General features: G+C 42.5%; 1 long non-coding RNA gene across 1 annotated transcript in view; it reads left to right on the forward strand.

The window, feature by feature from the left end:
* The first annotated feature begins 11769 nt into the window (after positions 1-11769).
* The window catches only part of LOC122563546 (uncharacterized), an 88887-nt gene continuing 87038 nt past the window's right edge, over positions 11770-13618 (forward strand). Inside the window, exon 1 of the long non-coding RNA XR_006315644.2 lies at positions 11770-11859. This is a non-coding gene — a long non-coding RNA (uncharacterized LOC122563546). The remainder of the gene's footprint in view (positions 11860-13618) is intronic.

A 13618-nucleotide genomic window follows, 5' to 3' on the forward strand; every position in this document is an offset into this window, starting at 1 on the left:
TACTAATTATCGAATTGAAATTCCCCATTTGCAGACATGGTTTCATCATTAGTCAAAATGTGTGGTGCTCGTAAAGTACAGCTGGTCAGGCAGCATCCAAAGAACAGGACAGTCGACGTTTTGAGCATAAGCTCTTCATCAGGAATGTCAAGAGCTTATGCTCAAAATGTTGACTCTCCTGCTCCTTGGACATTGCCTGACCAGCTGTGCTTTTCCACCACCATATATTTTAATTCTGATCTCCAGCATCTGCAGTCCTCACTTTCTCCAAGGTTTCATCTTTCGTCCTGTCACCTCTGAGTCAGCAGCTGCAGTTCTAAGTTCCTACTCCAGAGCTTTTGTCTAAAGATCAATGCTGATACTCCAGGGCAGTACTGAGGGTGTTCAGATGTGGCATTTAGCCAAGGCCCTGACTGCCTTCTCAGTTGGACATCAATGATCCGTGGGCCTATTTTGAAGAAGAGGAGGGGATTATTCCTCAGTGTCTGGGCCAACATTTATTCTTCACTCAACATTTCTACAGTAGATTAGCTATTTGTGCGAGTTTGCTTTGTGTAAATTGGCTGCAACATTTCTTACAACAGTGATGACACTTTACTTCATTGGCTATAAGTACTTGGAGATGTCTGAAGGTCATGAAAGGTGCTATACAAATGCAATTCTTTTGTTTAGATGCAAGTTTTAATTTTTTAAATCAAAATTAAGATTCCATCGAGTGTACAACATTAACATTGATTCAGTAAACCTTGTTAGGTAATAAATAAGCACAGCTCTGGATGCACCTGCTACCTATCAGTGTATTTTCATGTAGGAATGCAGGACATAGGAACTGGAGCAGGCTATCACCCCTTCACCCTTTAAATTCTTCGTAGCTTAACCCCTGAAGTCCAGATATCATTCTTGTAAACCTACATAGTACTCGCTCCAAGGCCAATGTATCCTTCCCAAGGTGTGGTGCCCAGATCTGCTCACAGCACTTCATGTGGGGTCTAACCAGAGTTTAGTGTAACTGCGGATTAATTTCTGCACCATTATTCTAGAAATAGAGGCCAGCATTCCATTAACTTTCTTGATTATGTTCTGTATGTGATCATGGTATTTAAAGATCTATACACCCAGGTACACACACACAGGCACTCCTATACACACACATACACATAGACACACATATACATAGACTCGCGCACAGACACTCACACACCCTTACAGACACACACACTCCCACACTCACACAGGCATCCTCTCAGAGACTTAGACCACTCTACACTCGTGCACACACATATGCACTCTCTCTCACAGACACTCACATCCCCCCACCCCAGACACGCACACACACTCCCACACTCTTACATGCACCTCCTCACAGACTTAAGACACTCTAAACTCACTACACACACATATACACTCTTTCTCACACCCACAACCCATAACCCCCAACCCAGACAGACACACACACACACAAACAGACAAAGACTCACTTGCACACATATATTTTGTGGGGTGAATTTGTACTTGCAGAGTTACATTGTACTTTGCTCAAAAACTGCATGAATTCATGTAAAATTCTCTTTTCTCACTTTTTAGATTAGAATCAATCTAAACATCATGGCATAGACAGAGAACACCTTCAACATATTGTCTAGCGAACACCCATTGTTAAAGCTCACCTGAGAATGCAACTTTCAAAAAAAGGTTTTGTGATTTACACATGAAAGAAGTGATTCTGGATTAGTGGTGCTGGAAAAGCACAACAGTTCAGGCAGCATCCAAGGAGCAGTAAAATCGATGTTTTGGGCAAAAGCCCTTCATCAGGAATACAGGCAGAGAGCCTGAAGGTTGGAGAGATAAGTGAGAGGAGGGTGGGGCTGAGGAGAAAGTAGCATAGAGTACAATAGGTGAGTGGGGGAGGGGATGAAGGTGATAGGTCAGGGAGGAGAGTGGAGTGGATAGGTGGACATGGTTGAAGTGCAGTCCTTGTTTTTACCTAGTTGATTTTAACCCTACTGCAAATCCTCATGCAAGGATGCCTGCCTTGAAGAAGTTTTCCTCCACTCTCTACAAGAATCTCAGGGAGTCCCTCTCCCACTGCAACTCCCAGGTCATTTCCTCTGCCCTGAAGCTCTTCAACCATGTCCACCTATCCACTCCATCTTCCTTCAGGCTTTTGCCTGAAACGTCGATTTTACTGCTCCTCGGATGCTTCCTGAACTGCTGTGCTTTTCCAGCACCACTAATCCAGAATCTGGTTTCCAGCATCTGCAGTCATTGTTTTTCCCTACATGGAAGAAGTGTATTCGAACAGGTGAAAGACTCAACAGACAATCAAGATATTTTTCAATATATAATTTCAGTTACATCACACTGTAACTTTTTGCTATAAATTCTGTGCCTTACAATTGTGTCCTTCACAACCACCTGATGAAGGAGCGTCGCTCCGAAAGCTAGTGCTTCCAATTAAACCTGTTGGACTATAACCTGGTATTGTGTGATTTTAAACTTGTATCAATGCATCAAACAATACGGTAACAGGAGTAGGCCATTCAGCCCCTCACGTTCATTCACAGGAATTGTAATGTTACTGGAGCACTTTTCCAAAGGTTTGATGTCATACTTTTCAGATATGACTTCAAATGCCCCAGAGCAACTGGAGAATTTAAATTCCAACTGGGTAATAAATCTAGTATAAACATGTAGTCTTAGTCATGATGAAAACCCGTCTACTTCAGTCATATCTTTCAAGGAAGGAAATCTGTATTCCTTATCTGATTGGGACTACGTATGACTCCAGACTATGGCTGAACTCTATCATTTGAAATTACTTCGCAAGCTACTCTGTAACACCAAACCAAACCAGAAAAGTCAAATAAGGATGAGACTGGACAGAATGCCTTAATTTGCACTGAAAATAATAAAGATACACACAGCCCAGTCATCCCTGCAAAGTCCTCCTCATTAGTAGGCGTCGTAGTCCCACAGGCTAGTCAAATAACAGCCTGACATAGTTATAATCATAGAGTCATAGAGATGTACAGCATGGAAACAGACCCTTCGGTCTAACCCGTCCATGCCGACCTGACATCCTAACCTAATCTAGTCACATATGCCAGCACCTGGCCCATATCCCTCCAAACCCTTCCTATTCATATACCCATCCAAATGCTTCTTAAATGTTGCAATTGTACCAGCCTCCATCACTTCCTCTGGCGGCTCATTCCATACATGTACAACCCTGTGTGTGAAAAAGTTGCCCCTTAGGTCTCTTTTATATCTTTTCCCTCTCACCCTAAACCTATCCCCTCTAGTTCTGGACTCCCCTCAAAGCCAATGTCCCAGACTGCTTCATTACCATCCCCAGTTATGGTTGACCCTCCAGAAGTGATGCCACATCGGTAAGTAGTTGTGGAGGTGTGTCCCTGGGTGTCTCTGACTCTGGCTCCAGATAAACATGGGCAGTGAAGGACATTGGACACAGGAAAGTCTATTGGCCCTGATGTCAATCCAGCAGTAACACTGAACCCATACTCTATAGTACGGGTTCTATGATGATAACAACAAAATACAAACAGGTGCTGAAGATCTGAAATAAAAACAAAAGGTATTGGCAGAAATTCAGCAGATCTGGCAGCACATCTAGGGAGAGAGAAAGAGTAAACGTTTCAGGTCTGATGAGAGTCTTCTGCAGGATTAAGAAAATGCCACCAGGCAACCTATACACATACAGCCACAACACTGGCATTGGTTAGAGACAAAGGAAAACTGCAGATGCTGGAATCCAAGGTAAACAAGCAGGAGATTGGAAGCAGGCCCAGCAGCATCAGGAGAAGTCAATGTTTTGGGTATAACTCTTCAGGATTATACCCGAAATAGTGACTTCGCCTCCTCCTGATGCTGCCTGGCTTGCTGTGTTCTTCCACCCTCCTGCTTGTCGACAATACTGGCACTTACCAACACTGTTCACCAATGCAATGGAATCCATTCCACTTACTTGGATGAGTGCAACTTCAACAAAACCCAGTCAGTTCAACACCCATTCAGGGCAAAGCAGCCCACTTGATTGGCACCCCAATGTGAATACTTGTTCCCTCCAGCACTGACACCCAGGCTGTGCACCATCTACTAGATGCACTGCAATAACTCACTGCACCATTAGATTCTGGTCTTGCCAACGACATGCACAACCCATGAAAGAATATTTTAAAAATTGTAGCTGACTTGTATCACAAGTTGATGTGGTTTTGTAGGTTCATAAGCATAATTCTAAACCATATGTTTATAAATCCTGTGGCCGACAATGACATAAGAGCTGCATCTGGAATCTAACTGAGTGTATGATATGGAGCTGTCTGTGTCAATATGCACGATCTGGCAGTTTGTGGTGTCAATGGTAGCCATGATGTGGATGAAAGACTTAACAACAATCGAGGTTTGTTAAATATATCATTTTATTTGCATGGCACTAATCTTTTGCCATAAATTCCGTGTCTTATGGTCCTACTCCACAACCACCTGATGAAGAAGCAGTGCTCCGAAAGCTAGTGCTTCCAAGTAAACCTGTTGGACTATAACCTGGTGTTGTGTGATTTTTAACTGAGTGTATTGAGTGTATTGAGTGTATGAGCCGTAATGCTGGGTCTATAGGTTGGAGGTGATGCTACTACTCTCACATCTGTTCCAATCTTCCACCTTTTAATCATGTCACAATATTATTTCCTACGCCTTCATGTCTGGCATTTAAAATCAGAATAAGTTTATTTCAGCCTATTATTAAAGGTGGTATTTTTACAAATTCGAAGCATTATTCCTATTTAGTTATCCCATGGACTAGATTTGTGGCACAGTGGTTAGCACTGCTGCCTCACAGCGCCAGAGACCTGGGTTCAATGCCCACCTCAGGCGACTGACTGTGTGGAGTTTGCACATTCTCCCCGTGTCTGCGTGGGTTTCCTCCGGGTGCTCCGGTTTCCTCCCACAGTCCAAAGATGTGCAGGTCAGGTGAATTGGCCATGCTAAATTGCCCGTAGTGTTAGGTGAAGGGGTGAATGTAGGGGTATGGGTGGGTTACGCTTCGGTGGGTAGGTGTGGACTTGTTGGGCTGAAGGGCCTGTTTCCACACTGTAAAGTAATCTAATCTAATTAAAGTGTTTTTTTAAAAATATCACAACACATTGCAAGCACCCCCTCCTAAGCATTGTCCTTCATAGCCTAATCTCTGAAGGAATATTTGATGGTTACTGTTCCCTTATTAATGTTTACCTCACTTGCTAAATGGGGAATACTGTATTTCAGGTAAAGTAAATAGACTGACTGGTATTTTTGAAGCTTAACAAGAGTCTAACCAAAACATTTTGAATAAAATATACCACTAGAACAAATCTTTTTTTAAAAAAAATTGATTGCTATCAACAGCATTGAGAAGATTGTTTTTGAATTGTGATATCCGATGGTTTAGTTAGTTTCTATCATCTCTTGGTTTAATGAATAGCACGAGCATATGGACATTTCAAGACTGATTGCAACTTTTAAAGCAGATTGATGTTAAATCGTGGTTGTGAAAGCTTTTAAAGGAACAGATGGGAGAAGTAGATTTCTTGATGACGGTTTATATTTTTTTTAAATGCCACAGTCTGGTTAGAAACAGTTTTGAATATTTTGAAGTTTTTCACTTGCCCTAACATGAATAAACCATATTTTACCTTTTACTAACAGTTAAAGCACATTCCACAACTGTAGATGTAAATTCCAAAGACAAATATTGGTTCAAATGCATCTGATTTATTCCCTGTTATGCAGATACTAACTCCCTTCATAAGGAGCTATTTGTTTGTATGAGAGACGTTTTCAAAAAACTTAGTTGGTGAGGAATCTGTACATGTAACATATTGTATAACAAAAAAGGTTGCAATAATGTTATTTTGATTTAATTGCACACGTGCACCCCCCCCCCCCCCCCACACACACACACGAATGCATACACACATGCAGCCATACACATGTACACACACGTGTAACTTAACATAATGTGCACACTGAAGGACAACCATTTGTTCATTGCAACATTATCACAGACACTGATATTACAAAGAGAGCCAAGAAAATTAGTTACACAGAACGAGGCTGTTAATTTGATAGGAATTTTCAGACTATATTTCAATGAAATGCTTAGTTTAAGTGGTGAGTGGTAATTTGCTTTGACTTTAATCTGGAGTGGGGATCTCACCACGGGATATTGACTTTTAAGGTCAGTGGTGAATGACCGTTTGGGTAAGCCTGATATAGCCGGACTCACTCTGAACCTCTTTGTTATTGTCTGCTGTATCAGCATCAAGCCATTATTGTAATAAACTCTGACAAATTAATTGACTGGGGACAGCCAGAGTAAACACCGCAAGTGTGTATTCGCTTCAGATTATCTTGAATGAAACAAAATGTGATTTCTCATGTGCTGTATACTGCTAAATTCACACTGGGGTAAACCCAGAACACATCCTACATCCTCAGATGCATATGTCAATGGAAACAACCTTTGCTCTCCCACCACTCACTAGTCGATGGTAATTGGCAAGGATGGGAGTAAACATTGAAAGGTTGGTAAAATAAAACCTGAAGGCAAATTTACTAAGAACGGAAGGTACTAAATTAGTTTATTCTTGAGGGCTGTTAATTAATCACAGCTAACTTCTGTGATTAAGATGTTATTTCTTAGATTAATTTTTAATGCATTAATGCAAAGATTACAAGGAGAATATCTATATTGGCATCGTTTTTAACTGACTATATGTAATTGGTGCTAAAACAAAGTTGGTTGAAGTGGTTTGATATTTACTTGTTTAGATCTGGCAGATATAGAAAAGCTGCACTCATTTAATGAATGGTATAAAGATTAGGGGATACCGGTTTAACTTTAGGAACAAGAAATGCAAGGATAGTGTGAGGAAGATTGTTATTTAAAGCGGTGAGCTGCTTATGAGGAAGGTGGAAGAGGGGGAAGAGTAATGATTTCAAAAGGAAATTGGATACTTACAGGGTTAGAGCAGGGGAATGGGGTTAAATAGATTGCGTGAAACAATGGACTGAATGGCCTCTCTCTGAGCAGTCATGACTCAGACTCCATAACATTGTGAGATCTTCCTGCACCTTATATCCTGTAGCATCTGGCAAAGGTTTGAGAACACACCTGCTATACAGACTCCTGGAAGGTTCCACTTGCTAGACTGAGAACCACCTCACACCTTTTTCTGCCTTGATAATAGGAGAAATCATGTTCAGTACCTAAACGCTGGTAAATATTCACGTTGTTAATAAGTCACTTCCAAATTGAGTATTCATTACTTGGGATTTTCAGCAATACATTAAACTTATAAAGGCTCATAACTGATTTTATTACTCTCTTGTTAGTGGATATCTTTGGGTACCAGACCAGTACACCAGTCAAGCTGAGGTGGTTCCAGTTGGGATTAATCTCAGCCAGGCACCATTACAATCTGACATCTTGTAACTTCTAAGATTTACAAGAACGGTTGCAGAGATGAGGGACTTCAGTTACATGGATAGATTGGAGATGCTAGACTTGTTCTCCTTAGACAAGTTTGAGAGGAGATTTGATAAAGTTATTCAAAACCATGAGGGGTTTACTTGGTGGAAAGCTCTGATTGGTGGAAGTGTCGAGAGCCAATGGGCACCAATCGAAGGTAATTGGCAAAAGAACCATCAGTGATATTTCTTCACCCAGAGAGTGGTGAGTCAGTAGAGTTCCCTGTCATGAAACGTGGTTGTTGAGTGTTTTCAAAAAGAGGTTGGATATGGTTCTGAGGGCAAAAGGCACCAAAGGGGATAGGGAGAAAGTGGGAATAGGATACTGAGTTGGACGATCAGTCACAAATCACACTGAATGGTGACAAAGGCTGAAAGGGTCAAATGGCCTGTTCTGCTGCAATTTTCTAAGTTTCTAGGACATTTGGAGAAACTGTTTTAGGATTTGTAATGCACTGCCTGAGAGTGTGTTGGAGGCAGATTTAATCATAGCTTTAATAAAGATAATTGGATAAAGGCCTGACTTAATAGAAATTTGCAGGGCAGCTACAGGAAAGAGTTGTGGAAACAGGCCAAGCTAATTTTCTGTTGCACAGTGCTGACATGAACTCGATGAACCAAATGGACTCTCGTTATGCTGAGGCAAAAGTGAGGACTGCAGATACTGGAGATCAGAGTCAAGATTAGCGTGGCGCTGGAAAAGCACAGCAGGTCAGGCAACATCCGAGGAGCAGGAAAATCAACGTTTTGGGCAAAAGCCCTTCTGCTGAAACCAATCTGGGATTCTATTTCATTCACTGGTTAGTAAAATTGGGAGCCACTCATTAACCTCGAGAATACACCAAAGTGATAATGTCCGATCCACCTCTCTAAGTCCCTGACTATGACAGCAAAAGACAAAGGAATTCTTTCACTCATTAACAAATGACATGAGGATGGGAAATGGTCTCTCCATGACTTTCCTTACTGAGAGCTCGCAAACATCTAAGTCAAACTCCGATAGTGGTTAACCATAATGGATAGCTTAATTGAATGAATTACTGATGTATTGTACTGTGTGGGGGCTGACAATACACTGGGAATCAAAATTACTAATTGAAACAAATGTATAGATTTTTGCTGTCCACCAAACAGTTGGATTCACAAATTGTGATGCTCAGTGAACAGTCTCTTTACTTAGGGCTCATTTTTCACAGTTAGGAGCATGGAAGATCCAAGTCTCCATGTTAAATGAGATGTGATTTTCAGGTTGCTGCAATGATGTTCAGTCTTATCATGTACCAAGCAATGTAATAATATCGAAGAGATATCCTGAACCTAACTACATTGTGATCAATCACAAAGTGGAGAGTGTGGTGCTGGAAAAGCACAGTAGGTCAGGCAGCATTCGTGGAGCAGGAGAATTGACGTTTCGGGCAAAAGGAATGAGGCTTGTGGGCCAGGGGCTGAGAGATAAATGGAAGGGGGGTGGGATGTGTGGTGGTGGGGGTGGGGGTGGGGGAGGTAGCTGAGAAAGCGATAGGTGGATGAAGGTGAGGGAGAAGGTGATAGGTCAGAGGGTGGAGAGATGGACAGGTCAGGATGGCGGTGCTGAGTTGGAGGCTTGCGACTGGGATAATGTGGGGGGTGGAGAAATATGGAAGCCGTTGAAATCTACATTAACTCCATGTAGTTGCAGGGTCCCAAGGTGGAATATGAGGTGTTCCACCTCCAGGCGTTGGGTGGTAACGATTTGGTGATGGAGGCAGCCCAGGACCTGCATGTCCTTGATGGAGTGGGAGGGGGAGTTGAAGTGTTCAGTGGGGTTGGTGGGTGTGGGTGTCCCAGAGATGTTCTCTGAAACAATCCACAGGAAGGTGTTCTATCTCCCCGATGTAGAGAAGACCACACTGGGTGCAATGGATGCAGTAGATGACATTGATAGAGATACAGGTAAGTTTCTGATGGATATGGAAGAATCCCTTGGGGCCTTGGACGGAGGTGAGGGGAGTGATGTGGGTGCAGGTTTTGCACTTCCTGTGGAGGCAAGGAAAGGTGCCAGGAGTGGGGAGTGGGCTGGTGAGGGGCCCACAAGCCACATTCCTGATGAAGGGCTTATGCCCAAAACGTCGCTACACCTGCTTGTCTGATGCTGCCTGACCTGCTGTGCTTTCCCAGCAACATACTCAGGACTCTGATCTCCAGCATCTGCAGTCCTCACTTTCTCCTAATCGATCACATAATCATAATGTCACTGGACTGGTGGCTCAGAGATCCAGGCTACATGTCTATGGAAATGGGTGCAAATCCTATCACAGTTGCTGATGGAATTTAAATTAATTTAATAAATCTGGAATTCAAAGGGACCCTCATCAATGGTGCCCTCTGAAATGCTTTCGCAGTCAGTCAGATCAAGAGTAGTTAGGGAGATACCACAAGTGCAGGTCTTGACAGTGATGCTTATATCACAACAAGAATAAAGAGGTAAAGAGCTGACCACTCTGTTATGGATATTTTGATGTGTAACAGAAGATTAGCAAATACTCTGGGATTGCCTCTTCATTGAATCCATTCATTACATTCCCAGCAGATGTGTCTGTTTACTGTTTAAAACATTTGAATAAAGTTTCTATCAAGCCAGGTTTCAACAATATCGTTTGCCACCTGATATTTGTCCTATGATGACCTTTGACATAGGAGCAGCGTTTGGTAAAAACAATGACTGCAGATGCTGGAAACCAGATTCTGAATTAGTGGTGCTGAAAGAGCACAGCAGTTCAGGCAGCATCCGAGGAGCAGTAAAATCGACGTTTCGGGCAAAAGCCCTTCATCAGGAATAAAGGCAGAGAGCATGAAGCGTGGAGAGATAAGCTAGAGGAGGGGGGGGGGGGGGGGGGAGAAAGTAGCATAGAGTACAAGAGGTGAGTGGGGGAGGGGATGAAGGTGATAGGTCGGGGGGGAGAGGGTGGAGTGGATAGGTGGAAAAGGAGATAGGCAGGTAGGACAAGTCATGGGGACAGTGCTGAGCTGGAAGTTTGGAATTGGGGCGAGGTGGGGGAAGGGCAAATGAGGAAACGGTTGAAGTCCACATTGATGCCCTGGGGTTGAAGTGTTCCGAGGCGGAAGATGAGGCGTTCTTCCTCCAGGCGTCTGGTGGTGAGGGAGCGGCGGTGAAGGAGGCCCAGGACCTCCATGTCCTCGACAGAGTGGGAGGGGGATTTGAAATGTTGGGCCATGTGGCGATGTGGTTGATTGATGCAGGTGTCCCGGAGATGTTCCCTAAAGCGCCCTGCAAGGAGGCACCCAGTCTCCCCAATGTAGAGGAGACCGCATCTGTAGCAACGGATACAATAAATGATATTAGTGGATGTGCAGGTAAAATTTTGATGGATGTGGAAGGCTCCTTTAGGGCCTTGGATAGAGGTGAGGGAGGAGGTGTGGGCGCAGGTTTTGCAGTTCCTGCGGTGGCAGGGGAAGGTGCCAGGATGGGAGGGTGGGTTGAAGGGGGGTGTGGATCTGACCGGGCAGTCACACATCAATTAATTTAATACACGCCGTGACATCAAACAATTCTTCCGCCGCCTCCGCCTCCAAGCTTACTTTCACAATCAAGACTCCCGTCCACCTTCCGAGGACCCCTTCGCCCATCTCCAACACACTGCATCCATCTGGAAACCCCGTGCTGGCCTATTACCTACCCTCAACCTCTTCATTTCCAACTGTCACCAGGACATTAACCTCCTTCACCGCCGCTCCCTCACCACCAGACGCCTGGAGGCAGAATGCCTCATCTTCCGCCTCGGAACACTTAAACCCCAGGGCATCGATGTGGACTTCAACAGTTTCCTCATTTCCCCTTCCCCCACTCACCTATTGTATTCTATGCTACTTTCTCCCCACCCCCCTCACTTATCTCTCCACTCTTCAGGCTCTCTGCCTGTGTTCCTGATGAAGGGCTTTTGCCCGAAACGTCGATTTTACTGCTCCTCGGATGCTGCCTGAACTGCTGTACTCTTCCAGCACCACTAATTCAGAACCAGTGTTTGGTAATTTCTATAAAATGCATGTGGAAATTGTAATGGTTTAAAGGAATATTTTAAGAAGACTTTTAAGAGTTTGCATTGATTATAAAGGGATCAATTGTTTATTTATTAGATCGTGATAAATACTGGCCCATGTGATCTGTTAGCTCTTGACCTGGAAGCAGTAGCAACAGGAAGAAGTGGTTAGACACAAGAGAGCTGATAACACAGAAGAGAGTGACAAGCAGAGAAACTGGGAGTGCAGGCACAAGATGTAGACATCAAGAGAAAGCAGACAGAGACAGAAAGCGGAGTACAAAGAATTCTTGTGAGTAGGAAAAGCAAATCCTTCAATGGAAGAGGTCTTTTTCTTTTCTGTTTGCCTCTAAGAGCTCCTATTTCCTTTTCTGTCAATGTGTGAACTGGCTAATAATAATAAAAAAATCTAAAATTTGTGAAGCTCAGAGGCTTAAAGAGCTTGGTGTTTTCCCCGAAGTGGCCAAACTGTAAATCAGGGTATCATTGGTTGCCAATTAAAAAGAAACTTTGGACAGCTACACTATCAGGACTGTTGTGACTCATGAAACTCAAGAATGAAAAATGTTATTGGAAAGTACTGCTGACTGACACTGGATCAGCAAAGAACAGCATACCGTGGAACTGCTTATCCAAGTAATGCCACATCTGTGCAGGGAGTACCTGTGGTTGTTTATGATGTCTCTTTGATGTATTTACTGTTTAAAGTGAAATTTACCTTTTTATTTGAAGTATCATTTATCCAATAGTTCATATGTAATCTCCAATAGTTCTGAAAATTATTTTAAAGTAAAAACTACAATAAGTGCAACCTTGTTGGTAATTTCCTCATTTGGGGGTCACTCAGTAATTTTGGCTCTTCCAGTTGATAGTTCGCCACAGAGATCATAACGGCCTCAAAGAAAACATTGAACAGGCAGCCAACAGTTAAATTCACTTATGTAAGATGGATGTATAGTGGGCATGGAGAGGTCACGGTGAGACTGACAATGTGACCAGATCAGAACAATTACATTTACCAGTATTCTTTGTAATTTGTTTTTCAAAACCAAAGTGGATCAGGACGCAAATTCAACAAGGTACTTCTCATTACAAGATTATGACTGAAGCTTAAAATCAAGGACACATAAAGGCACTCAAATATAACAGAAAGCACAAGTTAAGACGATGGGGGTACTACAAGTATAATTAACAATCATGACTCCTGAACAAAAACAGAAAAGGAAAATTACACTGTATGAGTCACAGCTTTCGAATTATAACATTTGCATTACGTTGATAACCCAGTAAATCCTTAACTGCAGATTTGGAAATTATCCACAAAGAATCTTGATGCAAACACTTTTGGACATTTATGAAAAAGCAGTAGCTGCACAGCGCTCCATAAAAATGAGCCTAACGTAGTTGGTAAGCAAGCAGAGAGAGAGTGTGAGAGAAAGAGAGAGAGAGAGAGAGAGAGAGAGAGAGAGAAAGTGAGTAAGTGTATGTGTGAACAGGCATTTGATACACTGCAATATTTAGTGACTGTCAGAGAGCTATCAAAAGCTCCATTTCAAATTACTTTAGCAGCTGTTGATTTGATCCAGGAAAGACCTTCTATGGATTTTATTAATAGATATATATTTTTATATATATATATATATATATATATATATATATATATATATTACTTTTTAACATATTTTTATGCTTAGAGCATATCCAATAATGATGGAACATATTCACATCATTAACATATAATTTCAGAGTGAATACATTATCTTGTTTAATATATGGACATCACCTGATGGGCAATAATTGAATGTCTGACAAAAGGCTTTGCTTCAGAATGGTGTAGTCAATGAAGAACACCAATTTTACACTGGACTTTACTTGCTGTGTGGCCTCCATACTCAGCACCAACCATAAAATAAGTATGGTGTCGAGCTAGCCTATTGACTGCTACTCAGCATTTTGACACTGGGAGCAGCAGTCATTACCTCAAGGCAAGTCTTCCTATCTCAGGAGGAAGTCCAGCCTCTGAGAGCTGCCAGCCAATTGGATGACCAACA

The sequence above is a fragment of the Chiloscyllium plagiosum genome, unplaced genomic scaffold (assembly GCF_037043375.1).
Source record: "Chiloscyllium plagiosum isolate Xiang-an unplaced genomic scaffold, Cpla_swu_hap1 HiC_scaffold_30, whole genome shotgun sequence".
NCBI lineage: Eukaryota > Metazoa > Chordata > Chondrichthyes > Orectolobiformes > Hemiscylliidae > Chiloscyllium > Chiloscyllium plagiosum.